This window comes from Schistocerca gregaria, unplaced genomic scaffold (genome assembly GCF_023897955.1).
Source record: "Schistocerca gregaria isolate iqSchGreg1 unplaced genomic scaffold, iqSchGreg1.2 ptg000180l, whole genome shotgun sequence".
Lineage (NCBI taxonomy): Eukaryota > Metazoa > Arthropoda > Insecta > Orthoptera > Acrididae > Schistocerca > Schistocerca gregaria.
The window spans coordinates 1792712-1807213 of record NW_026061730.1 but is presented as its reverse complement, the minus strand read 5'-3'; the positions used below and the strand labels follow the sequence as shown (position 1 = coordinate 1807213).

Here is a 14502-nt window from a genome sequence, read left to right as displayed (position 1 = left end):
ATTTCACGTAAATCCCACTGCACGTTCCCATTCTTTGCGTGCAGTCGGCTGCTACTGGTGTTGCTGGTTGTGACTGCTGATAACAGATGCCGTAGCAATCAATTCATGGAGTGAGTTGTATGTTTTGCGATAGTCTGTCTCTGACAAGGAAGCACAGGTGATATAGGTGCGAACACAGGAAGCTTGCAGCCCCTCGCTGCCTGCAGACACAGAGCAGAGACACTAGAAGAGCGGCCTAAGCCGTAGGCGAAATGTGCTCATTCGCTTTGGCGCGACGTCGAACTATAAATAAGGCTGTCACTAGCGTGAGCGTTGCGTGAGCGTCGTGTAAAGTCGGAAAAGTCATCTGCATGGGTGATTGCCAAGTTTGGGGAGCGTTTCGTAGTACGATCAGTGCAATGGGGACGCGGAAACTTGTTGTGTCCCAGTGTTTTGCAGTTGGACGACAAGAGTTTTACACAGTAGCAAAGAGCGAGGCACTGAGTTAGCATGAACAATGGAGAGCACAATGGGGCTCGAGATGTGCTTGTTACCTCAGGTGCTGTGTGATTGTCGACAAGGAGTGAAATGGACCAATTTGTGACCGCCCTTTCAATTTAAGACGTTCAAAACAGACGGAATTTGCATTCGTAATACCAGAGCATCGAAACTACTTGGAACTCTTGTGTATATGAACGTGTCCGCGCCTTTGTATTCTGGTACCTTCGCCGCTACAAACCAACCAACCATCGTGTCCGTGCACATCAGAGTCGCAAAGAATGGAGAATAGCCAGGCTTGGTCGTGTGTGTAGCTGTAGCTCAGTTGGCAGATCGTTCGCTTAGCGTGTGAACGGTCTCGGGTTCAAGCCCCGGCTCCTCCATGTTTTGTGGTCAGTGCATGGTAAGTGTTGGTCGCGGCGAACATAAACGCACGCAAGAAGTTGCAAAACCAGCGTCACAGACTGATACGATGTATACTGTCATAAGGAGAGCAAGATGTAAGTGTGGGGACCGGCTGTTATCGTGGTGTTATCGAGTGCAGATCTGTCTTAGGTATCACGGCTTAACGTCATTGAAGTCTAGAGGTGGACAACACGTTCGCCTTACTCAGAGCGGTGTCTGAACTCTATTTTCGACGTTATGCGTGCCACTTTCATTGTGGCCAACTACGATTCGATACAGAATGCACGAAACCTGAAAGACACCCTCACTGATACACAGAGAGTAGTGTTTGTCTGCGGAATAATGGGAGTGCAAGGGTCTGTGACGTTGATATGACTGTATGTAGCACTACTAGTTATCGGGGGAGGGTGGGCGTAGCTCAGATGGTAGAGCGCTCGCTTAGTGTGCGAGAGGTACTGGGATCGATACCCAGCGCCTCCAGAATTTCTAACACACCTACATGCGCACCTTGCCATGCAAGTGGAATAATTCCCAACCGGCAGAGGTGTGTAGGCAGATACAAGCGAACGATTAGCATCCACAATTGCGCCGATTTCACGTAAATCCCACTGCACGTTCCCATTCTTTGCGTGCAGTCGGCTGCTACTGGTGTTGCTGGTTGTGACTGCTGATAACAGATGCCGTAGCAATCAATTCATGGAGTGAGTTGTATGTTTTGCGATAGTCTGTCTCTGACAAGGAAGCACAGGTGATATAGGTGCGAACACAGGAAGCTTGCAGCCCCTCGCTGCGTGCAGACACAGAGCAGCCACACTAGAAGAGCGGCCTAAGCCGTAGGCGAAATGTGCTCATTCGCTTTGGCGCGACGTCGAACTATAAATACGGCTGTCACTAGCGTGAGCGTTGCGTGAGCGTCGTGTAAAGTCGGAAAAGTCATCTGCATGGGTGATTGCCAAGTTTGGGGAGCGTTTCGTAGTACGATCAGTGCAATGGGGACGCGGAAACTTGTTGTGTCCCAGTGTTTTGCAGTTGGACGACAAGAGTTTTACACAGTAGCAAAGAGCGAGGCACTGAGTTAGCATGAACAATGGAGAGCACAATGGGGCTCGAGATGTGCTTGTTACCTCAGGTGCTGTGTGGTTGTGGACAAGGAGTGAAATGGACCAATTTGTGACCGCCCTTTCAATTTAAGACGTTCAAAACAGACGGAATTTGCATTCGTAATACCAGAGCATCGAAACTACTTGGAACTCTTGTGTATAAGAACGTGTCCGCGCCTTTGTATTCTGGTACCTTCGCCGCTACAAACCAATCAACCATCGTGTCCGTGCACATCAGAGTCGCAAAGAATGGAGAATAGCCAGGCTTGGTCGTGTGTGTAGCTGTAGCTCAGTTGGCAGATCGTTCGCTTAGCGTGTGAACGGTCTCGGGTTCAAGCCCCGGCTCCTCCATGTTTTGTGGTCAGTGCATGGTAAGTGTTGGTCGCGGCGAACATAAACGCACGCAAGAAGTTGCAAAACCAGCGTCACAGACTGATACGATGTATACTGTCATAAGGAGAGCAAGATGTAAGTGTGGGGACCGGCTGTTATCGTGGTGTTATCGAGTGCAGATCTGTCTTAGGTATCACGGCTTAACGTCATTGAAGTCTAGAGGTGGACAACACGTTCGCCTTACTCAGAGCGGTGTCTGAACTCTATTTTCGACGTTATGCGTGCCACTTTCATTGTGGCCAACTACGATTCGATACAGAATGCACGAAACCTGAAAGACACCCTCACTGATACACAGAGAGTAGTGTTTGTCTGCGGAATAATGGGAGTGCAAGGGTCTGTGACGTTGATATGACTGTATGTAGCACTACTAGTTATCGGGGGAGGGTGGGCGTAGCTCAGATGGTAGAGCGCTCGCTTAGTGTGCGAGAGGTACTGGGATCGATACCCAGCGCCTCCAGAATTTCTAACACACCTACATGCGCACCTTGCCATGCAAGTGAAATAATTCCCAACCGGCAGAGGTGTGTAGGCAGATACAAGCGAACGATTAGCATCCACAATTGCGCCGATTTCACGTAAATCCCACTGCACGTTCCCATTCTTTGCGTGCAGTCGGCTGCTACTGGTGTTGCTGGTTGTGACTGCTGATAACAGATGCCGTAGCAATCAATTCATGGAGTGAGTTGTATGTTTTGCGATAGTCTGTCTCTGACAAGGAAGCACAGGTGATATAGGTGCGAACACAGGAAGCTTGCAGCCCCTCGCTGCCTGCAGACACAGAGCAGCCACACTAGAAGAGCGGCCTAAGCCGTAGGCGAAATGTGCTCATTCGCTTTGGCGCGACGTCGAACTATAAATAAGGCTGTCACTAGCGTGAGCGTTGCGTAAAGTCGGAAAAGTCATCTGCATGGGTGATTGCCAAGTTTGGGGAGCGTTTCGTAGTACGATCAGTGCAATGGGGACGCGGAAACTTGTTGTGTCCCAGTGTTTTGCAGTTGGACGACAAGAGTTTTACACAGTAGCAAAGAGCGAGGCACTGAGTTAGCATGAACAATGGAGAGCACAATGGGGCTCGAGATGTGCTTGTTACCTCAGGTGCTGTATGGTTGTGGACAAGGAGTGAAATGGACCAATTTGTGACCGCCCTTTCAATTTAAGACGTTCAAAACAGACGGAATTTGCATTCGTAATACCAGAGCATCGAAACTACTTGGAACTCTTGTGTATATGAACGTGTCCGCGCCTTTGTATTCTGGTACCTTCGCCGCTACAAACCAACCAACCATCGTGTCCGTGCACATCAGAGTCGCAAAGAATGGAGAATAGCCAGGCTTGGTCGTGTGTGTAGCTGTAGCTCAGTTGGCAGATCGTTCGCTTAGCGTGTGAACGGTCTCGGGTTCAAGCCCCGGCTCCTCCATGTTTTGTGGTCAGTGCATGGTAAGTGTTGGTCGCGGCGAACATAAACGCACGCAAGAAGTTGCAAAACCAGCGTCACAGACTGATACGATGTATACTGTCATAAGGAGAGCAAGATGTAAGTGTGGGGACCGGCTGTTATCGTGGTGTTATCGAGTGCAGATCTGTCTTAGGTATCACGGCTTAACGTCATTGAAGTCTAGAGGTGGACAACACGTTCGCCTTACTCAGAGCGGTGTCTGAACTCTATTTTCGACGTTATGCGTGCCACTTTCATTGTGGCCAACTACGATTCGATACAGAATGCACGAAACCTGAAAGACACCCTCACTGATACATAGAGAGTAGTGTTTGTCTGCGGAATAATGGGAGTGCAAGGGTCTGTGACGTTGATATGACTGTATGTAGCACTACTAGTTATCGGGGGAGGGTGGGCGTAGCTCAGATGGTAGAGCGCTCGCTTAGTGTGCGAGAGGTACTGGGATCGATACCCAGCGCCTCCAGAATTTTTAACACACCTACATGCGCACCTTGCCATGCAAGTGGAATAATTCCCAACCGGCAGAGGTGTGTAGGCAGATACAAGCGAACGATTAGCACCCACAATTGCGCCGATTTCACGTAAATCCCACTGCACGTTCCCATTCTTTGCGTGCAGTCGGCTGCTACTGGTGTTGCTGGTTGTGACTGCTGATAACAGATGCCGTAGCAATCAATTCATGGAGTGAGTTGTATGTTTTGCGATAGTCTGTCTCTGACAAGGAAGCGCAGGTGATATAGGTGCGAACACAGGAAGCTTGCAGCCCCTCGCTGCCTGCAGACACAGAGCAGCCACACTAGAAGAGCGGCCTAAGCCGTAGGCGAAATGTGCTCATTCGCTTTGGCGCGACGTCGAACTATAAATAAGGCTGTCACTAGCGTGAGCGTTGCGTGAGCGTCGTGTAAAGTCGGAAAAGTCATCTGCATGGGTGATTGCCAAGTTTGAGGAGCGTTTCGTAGTACGATCAGTGCAATGGGGACGCGGAAACTTGTTGTGTCCCAGTGTTTTGCAGTTGGACGACAAGAGTTTTACACAGTAGCAAAGAGCGAGGCACTGAGTTAGCATGAACAATGGAGAGCACAATGGGGCTCGAGATGTGCTTGTTACCTCAGGTGCTGTATGGTTGTTGACAAGGAGTGAAATGGACCAATTTGTGACCGCCCTTTCAATTTAAGACGTTCAAAACAGACGGAATTTGCATTCGTAATACCAGAGCATCGAAACTACTTGGAACTCTTGTGTATATGAACGTGTCCGCGCCTTTGTATTCTGGTACCTTCGCCGCTACAAACCAACCAACCATCGTGTCCGTGCACATCAGAGTCGCAAAGAATGGAGAATAGCCAGGCTTGGTCGTGTGTGTAGCTGTAGCTCAGTTGGCAGATCGTTCGCTTAGCGTGTGAACGGTCTCGGGTTCAAGCCCCGGCTCCTCCATGTTTTGTGGTCAGTGCATGGTAAGTGTTGGTCGCGGCGAACATAAACGCACGCAAGAAGTTGCAAAACCAGCGTCACAGACTGATACGATGTATACTGTCATAAGGAGAGCAAGATGTAAGTGTGGGGACCGGCTGTTATCGTGGTGTTATCGAGTGCAGATCTGTCTTAGGTATCACGGCTTAACGTCATTGAAGTCTAGAGGTGGACAACACGTTCGCCTTACTCAGAGCGGTGTCTGAACTCTATTTTCGACGTTATGCGTGCCACTTTCATTGTGGCCAACTACGATTCGATACAGAATGCACGAAACCTGAAAGACACCCTCACTGATACATAGAGAGTAGTGTTTGTCTGCGGAATAATGGGAGTGCAAGGGTCTGTGACGTTGATATGTCTGTATGTAGCACTACTAGTTATCGGGGGAGGGTGGGCGTAGCTCAGATGGTAGAGCGCTCGCTTAGTGTGCGAGAGGTACTGGGATCGATACCCAGCGCCTCCAGAATATCTAACACACCTACATGCGCACCATGCCATGCAAGTGGAATAATTCCCAACCGGCAGAGGTGTGTAGGCAGATACAAGCGAACGATTAGCATCCACAATTGCGCCGATTTCACGTAAATCCCACTGCACGTTCCCATTCTTTGCGTGCAGTCGGCTGCTACTGGTGTTGCTGGTTGTGACTGCTGATAACAGATGCCGTAGCAATCAATTCATGGAGTGAGTTGTATGTTTTGCGATAGTCTGTCTCTGACAAGGAAGCACAGGTGATATAGGTGCGAACACAGGAAGCTTGCAGCCCCTCGCTGCCTGCAGACACAGAGCAGCCACACTAGAAGAGCGGCCTAAGCCGTAGGCGAAATGTGCTCATTCGCTTTGGCGCGACGTCGAACTATAAATAAGGCTGTCACTAGCGTGAGCGTTGCGTGAGCGTCGTGTAAAGTCGGAAAAGTCATCTGCATGGGTGATTGCCAAGTTTGGGGAGCGTTTCGTAGTACGATCAGTGCAATGGGGACGCGGAAACTTGTTGTGTCCCAGTGTTTTGCAGTTGGACGACAAGAGTTTTACACAGTAGCAAAGAGCGAGGCACTGAGTTAGCATGAACAATGGAGAGCACCATGGGGCTCGAGATGTGCTTGTTACCTCAGGTGCTGTATGGTTGTGGACAAGGAGTGAAATGGACCAATTTGTGACCGCCCTTTCAATTTAAGACGTTCAAAACAGACGGAATTTGCATTCGTAATACCAGAGCATCGAAACTACTTGGAACTCTTGTGTATATGAACGTGTCCGCGCCTTTGTATTCTGGTACCTTCGCCGCTACAAACCAACCAACCATCGTGTCCGTGCACATCAGAGTCGCAAAGAATGGAGAATAGCCAGGCTTGGTCGTGTGTGTAGCTGTAGCTCAGTTGGCAGATCGTTCGCTTAGCGTGTGAACGGTCTCGGGTTCAAGCCCCGGCTCCTCCATGTCTTGTGGTCAGTGCATGGTAAGTGTTGGTCGCGGCCAACATAAACGCACGCAAGAAGTTGCAAAACCAGCGTCACAGACTGATACGATGTATACTGTCATAAGGAGAGCAAGATGTAAGTGTGGGGACCGGCTGTTATCGTGGTGTTATCGAGTGCAGATCTGTCTTAGGTATCACGGCTTAACGTCATTGAAGTCTAGAGGTGGACAACACGTTCGCCTTACTCAGAGCGGTGTCTGAACTCTATTTTCGACGTTATGCGTGCCACTTTCATTGTGGCCAACTACGATTCGATACAGAATGCACGAAACCTGAAAGACACCCTCACTGATACATAGAGAGTAGTGTTTGTCTGCGGAATAATGGGAGTGCAAGGGTCTGTGACGTTGATATGTCTGTATGTAGCACTACTAGTTATCGGGGGAGGGTGGGCGTAGCTCAGATGGTAGAGCGCTCGCTTAGTGTGCGAGAGGTACTGGGATCGATACCCAGCGCCTCCAGAATTTCTAACACACCTACATGCGCACCTTGCCATGCAAGTGGAATAATTCCCAACCGGCAGAGGTGTGTAGGCAGATACAAGCGAACGATTAGCATCCACAATTGCGCCGATTTCACGTAAATCCCACTGCACGTTCCCATTCTTTGCGTGCAGTCGGCTGCTACTGGTGTTGCTGGTTGTGACTGCTGATAACAGATGCCGTAGCAATCAATTCATGGAGTGAGTTGTATGTTTTGCGATAGTCTGTCTCTGACAAGGAAGCACAGGTGATATAGGTGCGAACACAGGAAGCTTGCAGCCCCTCGCTGCCTGCAGACACAGAGCAGCCACACTAGAAGAGCGGCCTAAGCCGTAGGCGAAATGTGCTCATTCGCTTTGGCGCGACGTCGAACTATAAATAAGGCTGTCACTAGCGTGAGCGTTGCGTGAGCGTCGTGTAAAGTCGGAAAAGTCATCTGCATGGGTGATTGCCAAGTTTGGGGAGCGTTTCGTAGTACGATCAGTGCAATGGGGACGCGGAAACTTGTTGTGTCCCAGTGTTTTGCAGTTGGACGACAAGAGTTTTACACAGTAGCAAAGAGCGAGGCACTGAGTTAGCATGAACAATGGAGAGCACCATGGGGCTCGAGATGTGCTTGTTACCTCAGGTGCTGTATGGTTGTGGACAAGGAGTGAAATGGACCAATTTGTGACCGCCCTTTCAATTTAAGACGTTGAAAACAGACGGAATTTGCATTCGTAATACCAGAGCATCGAAACTACTTGGAACTCTTGTGTATATGAACGTGTCCGCGCCTTTGTATTCTGGTACCTTCGCCGCTACAAACCAACCAACCATCGTGTCCGTGCACATCAGAGTCGCAAAGAATGGAGAATAGCCAGGCTTGGTCGTGTGTGTAGCTGTAGCTCAGTTGGCAGATCGTTCGCTTAGCGTGTGAACGGTCTCGGGTTCAAGCCCCGGCTCCTCCATGTTTTGTGGTCAGTGCATGGTAAGTGTTGGTCGCGGCGAACATAAACGCACGCAAGAAGTTGCAAAACCAGCGTCACAGACTGATACGATGTATACTGTCATAAGGAGAGCAAGATGTAAGTGTGGGGACCGGCTGTTATCGTGGTGTTATCGAGTGCAGATCTGTCTTAGGTATCACGGCTTAACGTCATTGAAGTCTAGAGGTGGACAACACGTTCGCCTTACTCAGAGCGGTGTCTGAACTCTATTTTCGACGTTATGCGTGCCACTTTCATTGTGGCCAACTACGATTCGATACAGAATGCACGAAACCTGAAAGACACCCTCACTGATACACAGAGAGTAGTGTTTGTCTGCGGAATAATGGGAGTGCAAGGGTCTGTGACGTTGATATGTCTGTATGTAGCACTACTAGTTATCGGGGGAGGGTGGGCGTAGCTCAGATGGTAGAGCGCTCGCTTAGTGTGCGAGAGGTACTGGGATCGATACCCAGCGCCTCCAGAATTTCTAACACACCTACATGCGCACCTTGCCATGCAAGTGGAATAATTCCCAACCGGCAGAGGTGTGTAGGCAGATACAAGCGAACGATTAGCATCCACAATTGCGCCGATTTCACGTAAATCCCACTGCACGTTCCCATTCTTTGCGTGCAGTCGGCTGCTACTGGTGTTGCTGGTTGTGACTGCTGATAACAGATGCCGTAGCAATCAATTCATGGAGTGAGTTGTATGTTTTGCGATAGTCTGTCTCTGACAAGGAAGCACAGGTGATATAGGTGCGAACACAGGAAGCTTGCAGCCCCTCGCTGCCTGCAGACACAGAGCAGCCACACTAGAAGAGCGGCCTAAGCCGTAGGCGAAATGTGCTCATTCGCTTTGGCGCGACGTCGAACTATAAATAAGGCTGTCACTAGCGTGAGCGTTGCGTGAGCGTCGTGTAAAGTCGGAAAAGTCGTCTGCATGGGTGATTGCCAAGTTTGGGGAGCGTTTCGTAGTACGATCAGTGCAATGGGGACGCGGAAACTTGTTGTGTCCCAGTGTTTTGCAGTTGGACGACAAGAGTTTTACACAGTAGCAAAGAGCGAGGCACTGAGTTAGCATGAACAATGGAGAGCACAATGGGGCTCGAGATGTGCTTGTTACCTCAGGTGCTGTATGGTTGTGGACAAGGAGTGAAATGGACCAATTTGTGACCGCCCTTTCAATTTAAGACGTTCAAAACAGACGGAATTTGCATTCGTAATACCAGAGCATCGAAACTACTTGGAACTCTTGTGTATATGAACGTGTCCGCGCCTTTGTATTCTGGTACCTTCGCCGCTACAAACCAACCAACCATCGTGTCCGTGCACATCAGAGTCGCAAAGAATGGAGAATAGCCAGGCTTGGTCGTGTGTGTAGCTGTAGCTCAGTTGGCAGATCGTTCGCTTAGCGTGTGAACGGTCTCGGGTTCAAGCCCCGGCTCCTCCATGTTTTGTGGTCAGTGCATGGTAAGTGTTGGTCGCGGCGAACATAAACGCACGCAAGAAGTTGCAAAACCAGCGTCACAGACTGATACGATGTATACTGTCATAAGGAGAGCAAGATGTAAGTGTGGGGACCGGCTGTTATCGTGGTGTTATCGAGTGCAGATCTGTCTTAGGTATCACGGCTTAACGTCATTGAAGTCTAGAGGTGGACAACACGTTCGCCTTACTCAGAGCGGTGTCTGAACTCTATTTTCGACGTTATGCGTGCCACTTTCATTGTGGCCAACTACGATTCGATACAGAATGCACGAAACCTGAAAGACACCCTCACTGATACATAGAGAGTAGTGTTTGTCTGCGGAATAATGGGAGTGCAAGGGTCTGTGACGTTGATATGACTGTATGTAGCACTACTAGTTATCGGGGGAGGGTGGGCGTAGCTCAGATGGTAGAGCGCTCGCTTAGTGTGCGAGAGGTACTGGGATCGATACCCAGCGCCTCCAGAATTTTTAACACACCTACATGCGCACCTTGCCATGCAAGTGGAATAATTCCCAACCGGCAGAGGTGTGTAGGCAGATACAAGCGAACGATTAGCACCCACAATTGCGCCGATTTCACGTAAATCCCACTGCACGTTCCCATTCTTTGCGTGCAGTCGGCTGCTACTGGTGTTGCTGGTTGTGACTGCTGATAACAGATGCCGTAGCAATCAATTCATGGAGTGAGTTGTATGTTTTGCGATAGTCTGTCTCTGACAAGGAAGCACAGGTGATATAGGTGCGAACACAGGAAGCTTGCAGCCCCTCGCTGCCTGCAGACACAGAGCAGCCACACTAGAAGAGCGGCCTAAGCCGTAGGCGAAATGTGCTCATTCGCTTTGGCGCGACGTCGAACTATAAATAAGGCTGTCACTAGCGTGAGCGTTGCGTGAGCGTCGTGTAAAGTCGGAAAAGTCATCTGCATGGGTGATTGCCAAGTTTGAGGAGCGTTTCGTAGTACGATCAGTGCAATGGGGACGCGGAAACTTGTTGTGTCCCAGTGTTTTGCAGTTGGACGACAAGAGTTTTACACAGTAGCAAAGAGCGAGGCACTGAGTTAGCATGAACAATGGAGAGCACAATGGGGCTCGAGATGTGCTTGTTACCTCAGGTGCTGTATGGTTGTTGACAAGGAGTGAAATGGACCAATTTGTGACCGCCCTTTCAATTTAAGACGTTCAAAACAGACGGAATTTGCATTCGTAATACCAGAGCATCGAAACTACTTGGAACTCTTGTGTATATGAACGTGTCCGCGCCTTTGTATTCTGGTACCTTCGCCGCTACAAACCAACCAACCATCGTGTCCGTGCACATCAGAGTCGCAAAGAATGGAGAATAGCCAGGCTTGGTCGTGTGTGTAGCTGTAGCTCAGTTGGCAGATCGTTCGCTTAGCGTGTGAACGGTCTCGGGTTCAAGCCCCGGCTCCTCCATGTTTTGTGGTCAGTGCATGGTAAGTGTTGGTCGCGGCGAACATAAACGCACGCAAGAAGTTGCAAAACCAGCGTCACAGACTGATACGATGTATACTGTCATAAGGAGAGCAAGATGTAAGTGTGGGGACCGGCTGTTATCGTGGTGTTATCGAGTGCAGATCTGTCTTAGGTATCACGGCTTAACGTCATTGAAGTCTAGAGGTGGACAACACGTTCGCCTTACTCAGAGCGGTGTCTGAACTCTATTTTCGACGTTATGCGTGCCACTTTCATTGTGGCCAACTACGATTCGATACAGAATGCACGAAACCTGAAAGACACCCTCACTGATACATAGAGAGTAGTGTTTGTCTGCGGAATAATGGGAGTGCAAGGGTCTGTGACGTTGATATGTCTGTATGTAGCACTACTAGTTATCGGGGGAGGGTGGGCGTAGCTCAGATGGTAGAGCGCTCGCTTAGTGTGCGAGAGGTACTGGGATCGATACCCAGCGCCTCCAGAATATCTAACACACCTACATGCGCACCATGCCATGCAAGTGGAATAATTCCCAACCGGCAGAGGTGTGTAGGCAGATACAAGCGAACGATTAGCATCCACAATTGCGCCGATTTCACGTAAATCCCACTGCACGTTCCCATTCTTTGCGTGCAGTCGGCTGCTACTGGTGTTGCTGGTTGTGACTGCTGATAACAGATGCCGTAGCAATCAATTCATGGAGTGAGTTGTATGTTTTGCGATAGTCTGTCTCTGACAAGGAAGCACAGGTGATATAGGTGCGAACACAGGAAGCTTGCAGCCCCTCGCTGCCTGCAGACACAGAGCAGCCACACTAGAAGAGCGGCCTAAGCCGTAGGCGAAATGTGCTCATTCGCTTTGGCGCGACGTCGAACTATAAATAAGGCTGTCACTAGCGTGAGCGTTGCGTGAGCGTCGTGTAAAGTCGGAAAAGTCATCTGCATGGGTGATTGCCAAGTTTGGGGAGCGTTTCGTAGTACGATCAGTGCAATGGGGACGCGGAAACTTGTTGTGTCCCAGTGTTTTGCAGTTGGACGACAAGAGTTTTACACAGTAGCAAAGAGCGAGGCACTGAGTTAGCATGAACAATGGAGAGCACCATGGGGCTCGAGATGTGCTTGTTACCTCAGGTGCTGTATGGTTGTGGACAAGGAGTGAAATGGACCAATTTGTGACCGCCCTTTCAATTTAAGACGTTCAAAACAGACGGAATTTGCATTCGTAATACCAGAGCATCGAAACTACTTGGAACTCTTGTGTATATGAACGTGTCCGCGCCTTTGTATTCTGGTACCTTCGCCGCTACAAACCAACCAACCATCGTGTCCGTGCACATCAGAGTCGCAAAGAATGGAGAATAGCCAGGCTTGGTCGTGTGTGTAGCTGTAGCTCAGTTGGCAGATCGTTCGCTTAGCGTGTGAACGGTCTCGGGTTCAAGCCCCGGCTCCTCCATGTCTTGTGGTCAGTGCATGGTAAGTGTTGGTCGCGGCCAACATAAACGCACGCAAGAAGTTGCAAAACCAGCGTCACAGACTGATACGATGTATACTGTCATAAGGAGAGCAAGATGTAAGTGTGGGGACCGGCTGTTATCGTGGTGTTATCGAGTGCAGATCTGTCTTAGGTATCACGGCTTAACGTCATTGAAGTCTAGAGGTGGACAACACGTTCGCCTTACTCAGAGCGGTGTCTGAACTCTATTTTCGACGTTATGCGTGCCACTTTCATTGTGGCCAACTACGATTCGATACAGAATGCACGAAACCTGAAAGACACCCTCACTGATACATAGAGAGTAGTGTTTGTCTGCGGAATAATGGGAGTGCAAGGGTCTGTGACGTTGATATGTCTGTATGTAGCACTACTAGTTATCGGGGGAGGGTGGGCGTAGCTCAGATGGTAGAGCGCTCGCTTAGTGTGCGAGAGGTACTGGGATCGATACCCAGCGCCTCCAGAATTTCTAACACACCTACATGCGCACCTTGCCATGCAAGTGGAATAATTCCCAACCGGCAGAGGTGTGTAGGCAGATACAAGCGAACGATTAGCATCCACAATTGCGCCGATTTCACGTAAATCCCACTGCACGTTCCCATTCTTTGCGTGCAGTCGGCTGCTACTGGTGTTGCTGGTTGTGACTGCTGATAACAGATGCCGTAGCAATCAATTCATGGAGTGAGTTGTATGTTTTGCGATAGTCTGTCTCTGACAAGGAAGCACAGGTGATATAGGTGCGAACACAGGAAGCTTGCAGCCCCTCGCTGCCTGCAGACACAGAGCAGCCACACTAGAAGAGCGGCCTAAGCCGTAGGCGAAATGTGCTCATTCGCTTTGGCGCGACGTCGAACTATAAATAAGGCTGTCACTAGCGTGAGCGTTGCGTGAGCGTCGTGTAAAGTCGGAAAAGTCATCTGCATGGGTGATTGCCAAGTTTGGGGAGCGTTTCGTAGTACGATCAGTGCAATGGGGACGCGGAAACTTGTTGTGTCCCAGTGTTTTGCAGTTGGACGACAAGAGTTTTACACAGTAGCAAAGAGCGAGGCACTGAGTTAGCATGAACAATGGAGAGCACCATGGGGCTCGAGATGTGCTTGTTACCTCAGGTGCTGTATGGTTGTGGACAAGGAGTGAAATGGACCAATTTGTGACCGCCCTTTCAATTTAAGACGTTGAAAACAGACGGAATTTGCATTCGTAATACCAGAGCATCGAAACTACTTGGAACTCTTGTGTATATGAACGTGTCCGCGCCTTTGTATTCTGGTACCTTCGCCGCTACAAACCAACCAACCATCGTGTCCGTGCACATCAGAGTCGCAAAGAATGGAGAATAGCCAGGCTTGGTCGTGTGTGTAGCTGTAGCTCAGTTGGCAGATCGTTCGCTTAGCGTGTGAACGGTCTCGGGTTCAAGCCCCGGCTCCTCCATGTTTTGTGGTCAGTGCATGGTAAGTGTTGGTCGCGGCGAACATAAACGCACGCAAGAAGTTGCAAAACCAGCGTCACAGACTGATACGATGTATACTGTCATAAGGAGAGCAAGATGTAAGTGTGGGGACCGGCTGTTATCGTGGTGTTATCGAGTGCAGATCTGTCTTAGGTATCACGGCTTAACGTCATTGAAGTCTAGAGGTGGACAACACGTTCGCCTTACTCAGAGCGGTGTCTGAACTCTATTTTCGACGTTATGCGTGCCACTTTCATTGTGGCCAACTACGATTCGATACAGAATGCACGAAACCTGAAAGACACCCTCACTGATACACAGAGAGTAGTGTTTGTCTGCGGAATAATGGGAGTGCAAGGGTCTGTGACGTTGATATG

General features: G+C 49.7%; 9 non-coding genes across 9 annotated transcripts; all 9 read left to right on the top strand.

Annotated features, from left to right (window-relative positions):
* The first annotated feature begins 1288 nt into the window (after positions 1 to 1288).
* On the top strand, positions 1289 to 1362 carry Trnat-agu (transfer RNA threonine (anticodon AGU)). The gene has a single exon. It is a non-coding gene; the product is annotated as a tRNA-Thr (tRNA).
* A 1399-nt stretch (positions 1363 to 2761) lies between these two features.
* On the top strand, positions 2762 to 2835 carry Trnat-agu (transfer RNA threonine (anticodon AGU)). Its single transcript has one exon. It is a non-coding gene; the product is annotated as a tRNA-Thr (tRNA).
* A 1388-nt stretch (positions 2836 to 4223) lies between these two features.
* On the top strand, positions 4224 to 4297 carry Trnat-agu (transfer RNA threonine (anticodon AGU)). Its single transcript has one exon. It is a non-coding gene; the product is annotated as a tRNA-Thr (tRNA).
* Positions 4298 to 5696: 1399 nt separating this feature from the next.
* On the top strand, positions 5697 to 5770 carry Trnat-agu (transfer RNA threonine (anticodon AGU)). The gene has a single exon. It is a non-coding gene; the product is annotated as a tRNA-Thr (tRNA).
* Positions 5771 to 7169: 1399 nt separating this feature from the next.
* Positions 7170 to 7243, top strand: Trnat-agu (transfer RNA threonine (anticodon AGU)). The gene has a single exon. It is a non-coding gene; the product is annotated as a tRNA-Thr (tRNA).
* Positions 7244 to 8642: 1399 nt separating this feature from the next.
* Positions 8643 to 8716, top strand: Trnat-agu (transfer RNA threonine (anticodon AGU)). The gene has a single exon. It is a non-coding gene; the product is annotated as a tRNA-Thr (tRNA).
* Positions 8717 to 10115: 1399 nt separating this feature from the next.
* Positions 10116 to 10189, top strand: Trnat-agu (transfer RNA threonine (anticodon AGU)). The gene has a single exon. It is a non-coding gene; the product is annotated as a tRNA-Thr (tRNA).
* Positions 10190 to 11588: 1399 nt separating this feature from the next.
* Trnat-agu (transfer RNA threonine (anticodon AGU)) lies at positions 11589 to 11662 on the top strand. The gene has a single exon. It is a non-coding gene; the product is annotated as a tRNA-Thr (tRNA).
* A 1399-nt stretch (positions 11663 to 13061) lies between these two features.
* Positions 13062 to 13135, top strand: Trnat-agu (transfer RNA threonine (anticodon AGU)). The gene has a single exon. It is a non-coding gene; the product is annotated as a tRNA-Thr (tRNA).
* The last annotated feature ends 1367 nt before the right edge of the window (positions 13136 to 14502 follow it).